The sequence below is a fragment of the Gopherus evgoodei genome, chromosome 1 (assembly GCF_007399415.2).
Source record: "Gopherus evgoodei ecotype Sinaloan lineage chromosome 1, rGopEvg1_v1.p, whole genome shotgun sequence".
Classification (NCBI taxonomy): Eukaryota; Metazoa; Chordata; order Testudines; family Testudinidae; genus Gopherus; species Gopherus evgoodei.
In genome coordinates this window covers 78,936,229-78,948,481 of record NC_044322.1, presented here as the reverse complement: position 1 = coordinate 78,948,481, position 12,253 = coordinate 78,936,229, and positions in this window count along the sequence as shown.

The window sequence follows — 12,253 nt, the reverse complement described above, 5'->3', positions numbered from 1 at the left end:
TCACTGTCAAAAAGCATGTAACTACTTCAATTATTGTTGGAGCCCATCAGACTGCTAGTCAATAAAGTAAACGAGTTATGTGCACTCTAAGCTCTGTTGTTTACTTTTTTGATCCTGCTATTTATGCTTGCTGCTTGGCATAATGTATGGTGCCCAACCTAACATGAGTAGAGACTTATAAAATACAGTGTATAGCATTTTATGTGCTTTTTTCACTGAACCGCTACTTCATCAAAATTTTCATAATGGTCTTTTATGTATTTAGAAAGCTCCAGTAGTTTGCAGGGGATTTGCTAGCAAAAATGGCAACAAAAAACAAGGCCAATAATCAGTGCAGAGTTATTGCAACTAAGGCTTGGTCTATACTACAGTCAACACTACAGCCTTGCTTCTGCCAAAGTGATTGAGAATCTGTTGCGGGAGGATTTTTTTCCTCTCAATCCTACTTATAAAACAAGTGCAACAGCAGTGAATACAGAGTGCCTGCCAGGGTATGAACAGAGGTGGTGCAGCAGCAGCATGTGAAGTGATGCACTCCACGCACAGATCTGTGACATGGCCTAATGGAACAAACTGATAACGGTCATTGTTAGTGGGGTATGGTGGGGAAGCTGCTTACGCTGCAAAAAAACAACCTGCCAAACTGGCTAAAGGAAGAAATGCCTCCTAGGCTGCTAGCAAGGGTAAAACACAGTTAACTGTGGTATAGAATATCAGGGTTGGAAGGGACCTCAGGAGGTCATCTAGCCCAACCCCCTGCTCAAAGCAGGACCAATACCCAACTAAATCATCCCAGCCAGGGCTTTGTCAAGCCTGACCTTAAAAACCTCTAAGGAAGGAGATTCCAACCTAAATATCCAACCTAAACCTTCCCCACTGCAGCTTGAGACCATTACTCCTTGTTCTATCATCTGGTACCACTAGATCCATCCTCTTTGGAACACCTTTTCAGGTAGTTGAAAGCAGCTATTAACCCCCCCACACACACACCCGCCCCATTCTTTTCTTCTGCAAACTAAACAATCCCAGTTCCCTCAGCCTCTCCTCATAAGTCATGTGCTCCAGCCCCCTAATCATTTTTGTAGCCCTCCGTTGGACTCTTTCCAATTTTTCTACATCCTCCTTGTAGTGTGGGGGCCCAAAACTGGACACACTACTCCAGATGAGGCCTCACCAATGTCAAATAGAGGGGAATGATCACGTCCCTCGATCTGCTGGCAATGCCCCTACTTATACAGCTCAAAATACTGTTAGCCTTCATATAAGCAGCAGGGGCACACTGTCGACCCATATCCAGCTTCTCGTCCACTGTAACCCCTCGGTCCTTTTCTGCAGAACTGCTGCTTAGTCATTCAGTCCCTAGTCTGTAGCAATGCATGGGATTCTTCCATCCTAAGTGAAGGACTCTGCACTTGTCCTTGTTGAAGCTCAACAGATTTCTTTTGGCCCAATCCTCTAATTTGTCATCTGGTAACAAGCTGGCCAGGAAGCAGAAATTCTGTCTCATGAAAAATTGAGTTTTCAAAATTTGGCCCATGCTGTATCAAGACAAAAATCAAAAACTCAAAAATTATTGTGGAACTGAACGTCTATAATATTTCATTTTGGAAATACCAAAATGTTCCTGGTGCCCGGGTAGCCTAGGCAGTAGGAACACTTCGCTGGTTCCAGAATCAAATATGCTCCCTGGGCTACCTGCCTCCCCCTCTGCCCACTTTCCCAGCTCCCAAGTCTGCCAGCCTCCCACTCTGCCAGTGGCTGCTGAGTTATCCTGCTTCTTGGGCTGCTGGCCTCTCTCTCTGCTAGCCTGGTAGGTTGTTCCATTCCCTAGGCTGCCATCGGCCTGGCTGCCCACACTTTCCTACCCTCTTCTCATTCCTTTTACTAGCTTTCTCAGTGAGTCAACACAGTGGTCTGGCCTATACTGCCAACCTGCGGATGCCAATTAACCCTTCTGTTCTCTTGGCTCCCTTAAGTGTGGCCTAATCCAGTCTTCATTATACCACTGCTTTCTCTGTTTTTACTTTATTGTAGGATGCAACAGAGGAATCTAGCCCCTGCTGCCAGTAGTCCTGTTTTCTTTTTAGCCTACCCTAGGTCATTGTGGTCTACATTTGTCAACCTGCTGGTTGCTTTTCTTATCAATGTAGCAGAGCAACCTACTTCGTCCATACCTCTAGCCTTCATGTGCCATCAAAATAGCTGGAATCTGCAGCAATTAAGCTTTTCTTCTTCCAGTGTCTCCTGGCAGATCAACCTCACTGGACATTTTATGGAACCTGGCAGCTTCCATCCAAGTTACATTGTTTAGAGTATCTAATTGCTGACACCATCAGCCTGCATATTTCAGCGGACAAGCTGAAAGGTTGTGATCCTGCACTAAAATGTCAAAATTAAGGGAAGAAAATTCACTGCATCATGACGTGGGTGTAAAAGCACTTCAGCAAGGCTTTAAAGCTCACAGATCAAGGGGCTTCAAGCATGAATGCTCATGGCCAACAATGCTCTTCCCTCTCCTGCACCTTCCACTTGGAGCAGAAGATGCTGAGTATTGTGACGGTTTTTATTTCTTGGAGAAGTTAATTCGATAGTCTTGGACAGTGCTACACATGCACACTAGTCATTTGATTACAATACAGGTAACACTTTGCACTTCTAGAATACATTTCACCCAAGTACCTTAAAGCACCTTACAAAATCAACTGAGGCTTCTCACACCCCATTGAAGTATGTAAATTACACACACACACACACACACACACACACACACACAGAGAGAAATGTCACTATTTCTGAGTGAACACAGCAGCTGTTTAACAGCTCAGAGCAACATTAAATTAAAAATTTAAGTGAGATAGGCCATATCCAAATGAAATCTCAGGAGAATTTAAGTAGGACTATAATTTCCTGCATTAGAATGGGGCCAGGATGATGGCCTTAACGCCCCTACTTAGACTAAAAATGGTATTGTATATACAGTACACATCAGAAGCTTTGACGATAATCAAATGCGTGGTAGGGCGTTTGAGTCAGAGAACCTTGTTCTATACCAGGGGTAGGCAACCCGTGGCATGCGTGCCGAAGGCGGCACACGAGCTGATTTTCAGTGGCACTCACACTGCCCGGGTCCTGGCCATTGGTCTGGGGGCTCTGCATTTTAATTTAATTTTAAATGAAGCTTCTTAAACATTTAAAAAATGTTATTTACTTTACATAAAATAATAGTTTAGTTATATATTACATACTTATAGAAATAGACCTTCTAAAAACATTAAAACCTTAAATTAAAGTGACTAAATGAAGACTCGGCACACCACTTCTGAAAGGTTGCCGACCCCTATTCTATACACATCTTGCTGAAGGCTCATTTTAGTGACCATTACCAGGCCAGGAAGGGCTCAAAGTTACTCCCTATGTAGCACTACTCTAAGACAAAGACCCTATACGTCTGTGGCTGACTACATCCCCTTTCTCAGACTCTCCTCAGAAAGCAGGTATGAGTAATTTTCCTACATATAACAGCCAAAATAAACCAAGCATTTATTGACAACTGTAAATAATGAAAAACAGAAATAAAATGTTATGTCAGTTTGCTAAAATTGACAAGACAGGTTTATTGAAGGTAAATCTACACTTAAGTTACAGAATTGTATAACGTACCTTGCGCCTCGCGTGGTAGCGAACTCTTGTCCCTCTGACAGCCAAAACTGGTTTTCTTTGTTATCTGTCAAGGTGATCTCTGGGAGCAAGATCTCTTCTAAGACTGCAAGGTATACCTAGAAACTGGATCAGTTTATAGTTCCTTTAGTTTTTGATACGTCAGTATCATAATCACAAGGTGTCCATTCATGAGAGTAGTATGAAAATCCATATTAGCTTTTGTTTGATACATCTTTTCTTAAGTCCGTCCAATACACACACATGCACACACACCAAAATTTCTCATTTCCTAATGTTAATTTAGGATTGATGTAAGTTAACTTCGGACATGATCTTCTCCATGTGGAGAACAAAACCTTCTTATATAAATAATAGATCTTTCCAAGGGCCAGGGACCCTGGGCAGTTCACAGAAGTCCAGAAGACTCCATGATATAGTCTGCCATGGATCAGGATTTAACTATATGCTCAAGAGCACAGGACAAAATAGGCCTGCGTATATTTGATACAAAATCCACACGCTACAGTATTTTGCGGCCTATGGCATACCACTCAGTAAAATGGATGGATGTGGACTCATGGCAACAAATATCATCAAGCTGCTAAACCCTGCCCCACATTAACATACTCCCTGACCCATCCACTATAAGTGGAAGAAGTTCTCCATATCCATCAGTAATAAGGCCTTTCACATAGGACTCAAACATCCATCCAATGGATATGTTGCTGCTTCCTTCTATTTTCTCTTTCTTCCTCCTCCTGCCCTTCCAGCTTCCCCCCTCCCCCAACCAATCCAGATATCTTCCTCTCCTAACCATCTTTCCCCATCCTCATTGCTGCTCTCTCCTGCCATATATTCCCCCCACCCTCTAAGACTAGCCTGATGCCAAGTGGGCACAGGTTAGGAAACACTGAATGTGTTGTAGCGTGTTCTATCCCTCAGCAAGATTACCAGCACTCCTCAAATAGTACCATGGTGCTGTGAGATTCTTGAGGTAGTGTGTGTGTTTATAAACCACAGCTCCATGTTCATCAGCTTTTATTTGTTTTATAAGGATCAGAATACACATGGAAAAAATATACAAAGTTATTTCCACTGGAGAAAGTTTTATATACCTAGTAATCAATAGATCTCCTTAAGCTGTATATTCATTATCATATGATATATGCTTGTTTTATTAAAGAGACAAGGTGGGTGAAGTAATATCTTGTATTGGCCAAACTTCTGTTGGTGAAAGAAATTAGCTTTAGATCTATACAGAGCTCTTCTTCAGGTCTGTGTAGCTCAAATGCTTGTCTCTTTCACCAACGGAAGTTGGTCTAATACAAGATATTACCTCACCCACCTTGTCTCTCTCTTTGCTTGGGACCAGTACAGCTACCACTCTAAACAACTCTTTATTAAAATAAATTCTTGTAATCTTAACTCCTGTTAAATAAATTCTTATAATCTTAACTCCAGGGGGGGAAAGCTGGATTCTTCTTCGACTGCTTGCTCATGTCGATTCCATTCTAGGTGTGTGCGCTTCCATATGCATGGTTGTTGAGGACATTTGCCTTAGCAGTATCCATAGGGTCAGCTATGGTGCCCCCTGGAGGCACTGATGGCACTACACCCGCTCTCCCTTGCTTCTCAAATTGTCAACAGTTTTTCTACTCTTCCAACCTTGTGTTCCATCTGTAAGTAGTTTGTTTTTACTAGATTACTAGATTAGCTAGTAAGTAGCAGTTAAGTACTGTAGTCAGTTAGGGTCCTAGCAGGGACTTTGCCCCAGGCGGGGCATACACCGGTCTTCAGGCTTTAAGCCTTGCTCTGACTGCAACAGGCCTATGCCTGTTATCGATCAGCATAATAGCTGTCTGAAGTGCCTGGGGGAATCCTACATTAAAGAAAAGTGTCGCATCTGTCTTTCATCCAAAGACACAGAAAAAACTCATGGAGGCCACTCTTTGCCCAGCCTCAACACCCAGCATTTTGGCCTCAGTGCATAGCGTACCCCCAGCACCGGTGCCCAAGAAGACGACCAAGAAGAGGGACCTGGCACTGAGCAAGTCAGACCAAGGGGCATTGGGCAAAGGACCCTGCTTGGGCTGCCGGCCCACACCGGAGCCACAAGGGGGCATGTCCCAGAGGGGAACTCCTAGCCCCCAAGGGATCTGCCACCTGACTCTGGGAAGCAGTAGGGGACCCAGACTAATGGCACTTTGAACGCCTTCTCAGCTCCCAGCACCCACCTCAGCCAGCACTGTGTGCGGCAATGGACCCAGTGAAGGCTCCCTATGAGGGCAAGCCAGCTGTGAAGGCCTCCCAGAAGGTGAGTGAGCACTGCCAGTCTCCGGAGCCAAGACAGAGCCCTTTGTCGCTGCAACCTTGGTCTCTGCATCAGCCCCGGTAACTAGTTCGCTGCTACAGATCTCCAACACCGCCCTACCAGTCTCCTCCCTCACGCCGGGCCTCATCCAGAGGGAAGCACCAATTGCCGTACAGCCAGTAACAGTCATCTTTCTGCCGATGGTCACCGTCACTGAGACCTGGATGATCCCCAACATGGTGCCACTCCCCCTGCTCCTGGCACTGGTCAGACTATTTGAGGCACCGGTCACCCACGGCGATGGTTAGCTGCCAGACTCAGGAATTGACAGCCCCGCCATGGTCACCAGAGGAGGATTTCTACAGCACAGAGAGGGAGTTCAACCCCTCACTGAGACAGCATCCTTGTAACTGGGCTCTGGAGGTTGCATCTGCCCCAGTAATGCTGACCTGGCAGCAGGGCCAATGGCCTGCGCAATGGTCTTGCTGGAATGCCTAGGGCATGTCTGTTATGCCGATGCCTCTGTCTCAGCAGTCATCAGTTGCTGCATCGGACAAACTCCAGTCGGCACCGACGGCACCAGCAGCACCAAGCTCAGTACATGAAATGCTGGTGGACACAGAGGTGGAGTGACAGGTGCCCACCCCAAGACCCACTTCCCCTGTGGGGGATATATGCCCCTGGCTCTCTCCTGGTGGTTCAGCCATCATCCTCTCCAGGTGAGGTGGTGGTGGGGCCCTCCAATGCTAGCCTACTGGCCGACTTAAAGGAGCACCAAGTCCTGCTCCAATGGGTGTCGACTAATTTAGGCCTAGAGGCAGAAGATATGGCAGAGAAATCAGAAACTTTGTTCAATGTGCTCTCTGCACCCACCCTTCCACGTGTCATGCTCCTGGTGCACTCAGGGGTCCTGAACATTGCCAAAGCCCTCTAGCAAACCCCGTCCTCCATCCCGCCTACTTCCAAGAAGGTCGACAAAAAGTATTGTGTCTCCAACAAGGGGTTTGAATACTTATACACCCACCTTCCCACAGGGTCATTGGTTGTATTGGTGGCCAAGCAGGGGCATGCTAGTGCCACCCCCAAAAATAAGGAGGTCAAGAGACTGGACCTTTTGGGGAGGAAAATTTATTCCACGGCCAGTCTCCAATTTTAACCTGTGGGACTCTGTGACATCCAGCACCCCCACGTTCATCCTTGTAAAATGATTGTGTGGTATCCAATGCAAATTTTTTCATGTCGAGGGTCTTCAGAAGGCTCATGATGCACTGAGCATTATTGTTATAGTGATCGTTGTTACAGTAATGCTATAGTAATGTTATAGGTTGTAATTTCATGTATATAGTTATGAGGCTGAAAATGTGTCTTCACGGTTTAAAGCAAGCCCAGGAAAAAACTCTCCAAGAGCAGAGAGGCAGTTCACACCTCATCAGGACATGTATGGGACAAACCCAGCCCAGCCTCACAGAAACAAAGGACATTGGCCTAGGCAACAACAAAGGATCTGTTGGACTCTCGAGTGAGTCACCCTATTCCTTTGGTCAGTTTGGGACTGTGATGAGGTAATGCTCACCTGACTCTGGAGGGGCGGGGGGAGGCAAAGCCAAGAGGGAAGAAAGAGAGAGAGACGTTTGACATGCTCTTGCTCCCTCCGGAGGGCCTGGGATGTGGCCAATTCACCAGCCAGGGTAGTCCCCTGGTGGTGGTCGTGAGGTACAGCTCCTGGCTTCAGACCACCGGCCTATCCCAGGAGATTCAGTCTTCCATACAAGATCTCCCATTTGATGGAGTCGGGCTGTTTTTGGTTTTCGATTTTAGGGAAAATGGCACCCTGGGCAAACTTGCATTTTGGTGCCCTGGCCCCTGTGGGAGTGGCACCCTCATTGCCCCTGCCCCCATAAGCTCCCCACCCTTCCTTCCCCCAACCCCTGCACTGTGCCCCCGTTACCCCTAATGCCTGCTCTCCCTCCTGCAGACTTAATCCCTATATCCTCTTCACTCCCAACTTCTGCCTCCCTTCTGTACCCCAACACCTGCCCCTTCTGTGCTCCTAACCCCTGCACTGTGCCCCCTTCACCCCAACCCCTGCACTCCCCCTCCTGTGCCACAATCCCTGCACCCCTTCACTTCTACCCCCTGCACCTCCCTCCTGAGCCCCTAATCTCTGCACTGTGCCCCCTTTGTCCCTAACCCTTGCTTAGTGGAAATCGGGTACATGGGTTGGGAGGGACACCCTACCATCAACCCCTTCTTCCTCCCTCCCCGCCTGTCATAAACAGATAGTTAAGGGTTAATGTCTCTCTTTCCTGTAAAGGGTTAACAAACAGGGACCCAAACACCTGACCAGAGGACCAATAAGGAAACAAGATACTTTCAAATCTGGGTGGAGGGAAGCCTTTGTTTGTGGGTTTTGGATTTGTGCGTTGTTCTCTTGGGGTCCTGGACAGGACTAGAGGTGCAACCAGGTTTCTGCCAATCTCCCTGCTACAGTCTCTTTTCTATTCAGAATAGTTAGTAAGTAAAAAAGGCGGTTATAGTCTTTTAACTTGTTTTCTTATTTGCAGATGTGTACTTGCTGGAAGTAGCTTAAATTGTGTTTCTGCTGGAGAAAGCTTCTTTCTATTGTCTATAAGCTAGAAGAACCCTGTATATTTACCATCTTGATTACAGAGACAGTTTTTATGTTTTTCCTTCTTTATTAAAGTTTTCCTCTTTTTTTTAGATTCTAATTGATTTTTTTTTTTTGGTTATCTTTTGTAAGACTCCAGGGAAGGCAGTCTGCACTCACCAGGGAATTGGTGGGAGAAAGGAAAGGGAGCAGGGAAGAAAAACCTGCTCTTGGCGTTTATCTCTGTATCTCTCTCTGGGGAAGAAGGGAGGGGGAAGGGGTGATTCAAGGAATTGAATCACGGTGGTCTCCTAGGGTACCCAGGGTGGGAAAGAGCTGGGAGAAAGAAAGGAGGGGGAAGGAAAATGGTTTATTCCCCTTTGTTTTGAGACACAAGGAATCTGGGTCTTGGGGGTCCCCAGGGAAGGGTTTGGGGAGACCAGAGTCTATCAGGCACTCTACCTAAGTCCTGATTGGTGGCAGCCTATCAGATCTAAGCTGGTAATTAAGCTTAGAGGGATTCATGCTAGTACCCATATTTTGGACGCTAAGGTTCAGATTTGGGAATTATACTATGACTGCACCCTACCATCAGCCCCTTCTTCCTCTCTCCCCTCCCCCCGCAGAGCAGACAGGAGAATACTCCCTGTCGGAAGTGGCCAGGGGCGACGCCAGGGAGAAAGGCGGGGGTGGAGGATAGGAACAGCACCGGCTGCACAGGTGGAGCAGGGCGGAGGAGGAGCACCCCTGCAATGGAGGAATCACCTAGCTCCAATGGCTGGTTGTCCAACTGCCCCCTGCAGCTCAGCTCTCTCCTTCTCCCCCATGCTGCTGCTCACCTTCCTGCTGTGCTGCCTCCATCAGCCCAGCTGGCCTCTCAGGAGCAGGTCAGGTGGCAATCCAAACCCTGCACATAGTGCCCTTCGGCAGGCTGCCCTCAGTGAGGGCCCATACAGCTCACCCCAAAGGCTGGCCCTGAACAGACGGATGTGAGTCTGCACAGTCAATTACCCCAGCCCTTCCTCCTCCCATTCATCTGTGCAATCTGGCCTGGCAAAATACCCCGGGAGCCAGAAGGGGGTGTTTTGAGGGTGTGCTAGAGAGCGATGCCCCAGTCACCTCCCCAGATCTGCCGCATCTTTTCCTCAACTGTCTCCATCCCTACCCACTGAGTCTGATCAAGAGTCACCTTGGACCGTTGGATGCTAGAGATTGTGTCACTGTGCTACATCCTTCAGTTTATGGCCATCCCATCCTCTCACCACGCCCTTCTCCGTCCCTTTTCAGGGACCCTTCTCAGGAGCAACTCCTCATTCAGGAGGTGGATGACCTCCTACAACTGGAGGGGGTGGAGTTAGGTCCCTTAGGAAATGAGGGGGAAAGGTTTCTACTCCTGCTATTTCCTGATCCCAAAAGCAAAAGAGGGCCTACAATCCATTCTCGACCTGCAGTGGCTCAAGCACCTCAAGAAGTTAAAGTTTTGCATGGTATCCCTGACCTCCATTATCCCGTCCCTGGATCCAGGAGACTGGTACGCCACTCTCAACTTGAAAGACGATTATTTCCATATCTCCCAATGACTCAGACAGTTCCTCCATTTTATGGTGGGACAGTGCCATTTCTAGTTCACAGTGCTTCCCTTTGGCCTCTCCCAGGCCCTATGGGTCTTTACAAAATGTCTGGCCACTTACCTGAGGTGTTGTGGGGTCCAGATCTATCCTTATCTTGACAATTGGCTCATCAAGAACAGATCATGGGATCAGGTGCAGAGCAGCCTCAATCTGATGCACATGCTGGAACCTGGACCTGTTAATGAATGTAAAAAAACAACCCTCGTACCAGTGCAGCTGAAAGAGGGATAGAGTTCATCAGGGCTTTCCTCAACTCCACGTGGGCCAAGGCATTCCTTCCGGAGACCCATTTCTGATCCATGTTGGGACGTAATCTCCCATGTGAGGGGCCACTCACCCACCACCGCCTGCACTTGCCTAAGGCTGCTAGGCCACATGGCTGCCTGTACTTACATGGTCTGTCATGTCCAGCTTCACCTCTGGCTATCAATTAAAGTCCACTTGGCTGCTATATCAGCCTTCAATCCTCCATTCCAGGGCAGGTCGGTCTTTACGCATAACATGACGGTCCAGTTCTTAAAAGGTCTGGAGTGGCTTTACCCCCAAATATGAGACCCAGCTCCTCTATGAGACCTGAATCTGGTGCTTGTGCAACTCATGAAAGCCCCCTTCGAGCCCTTGGCATCCTGCTCTCTTCTTCTGCTCTCCAGGAAGGTGTCATTCCTGGTGGCGATAACTTTTGCCCTGTGGGGGGAACCAGGGTTTGCAGCTCCCAGTGGCTCCACTCCTGGTTTTAGTGGGGATTTCTACTATGGGTACCAGATAAGGGTTTTGTTCCAGTATTGGCACCTATTCAGTGTATTTTAGAGTATTTGCTCTTCCTAAAGAATAAGGGAATATCCATTCCATCTCCTAGGTTACGTCTGACAGTGAAAGGCTCTGGCAGCAGGGAGGCACAAGTGAAGGCCCCAGCAGCTCCCTCTGCAGCAAGGCGGCACTGGAACAGTACACTGCTAAAAATAGCAATGTAGATATGTAGAGAGTCCATGTAAGTGTTATACCCTTGGGGGCTTCAGACATGTAGGGCACTCTGCTCACCTAACCCATACCTCACCAGCAGCTACACTGCTATTTATACCCTTGGTACAGCGCATGCGGTGTCTGTACTCTACACACTTCTGTAAATGTAGACATACCTTTAGACTGCATTTAGCTGCAATAGCAGCTTTTCACAATCCTGTGGATGAAAAAAATCAATATTTTCTCATTATATTGTCAAAATGTTTTTAAAAGGTCTATTAAGAGTAAGAAGTCCACTAAGAGCCCCTATTTCTCCATGGGACTTAAGCTTTATGTTAATGTAACTCATGTGTCCACCATTTGAACATTTATCAGTTTGTTCTTTACTTCATATTTCCATTACAACAGCCTTTATTATAGCAGTTACATCACCTATAAGAATTATTGTATTTTATGCCTTGATGGAAGCTATAGTAGTGTGACCGTATGCAAAATGTTTACCTGAAATCATTTCTGATTTTTCGGTGTATTCGGTGCCAGTATTCATTCCAAAACCTCACACTCATAAGAATGAATCAAAGTTGCATTGTTTGGATGCTAAAAGAGTTTTATCTTGCTACTTAGGCCTGGTCTACACTACGCTTTTATACCGAATTTAGCAGCATTAAACCGAATTAACCCTGCACTCGTCCACACAACGAAGCCCTTAATATCGATATAAAGGGCTCTTAATACTGATATCTGTAATCCTCTCCAACAAGGGGAGTAGCGCTGAAATCGGTATTGCCATGTCAGATTAGGGTTAGTATGGCCGCAATTCGATGGTATTGGCCTCTGGGCGCTATCCCACAGAGCACCATTGTGACCGCTTTGGACAGCAATCTGAACTCAGATGCACTAGCCAGGTAGACAGGAAAAGTCCTGTGAACTTTTGAATTTTATTTCCTGTTTGCCCAGAGTGGAGAGCTAATCAGCACAGGTGACCACGCAGAGCTCATCAGCACAGGTAAGCATGCCTGAGAATCGAAAAAGAGCTCCAGCATTGACCGTACGGGAGGTACTGGATCTGATCGCTATATGTGG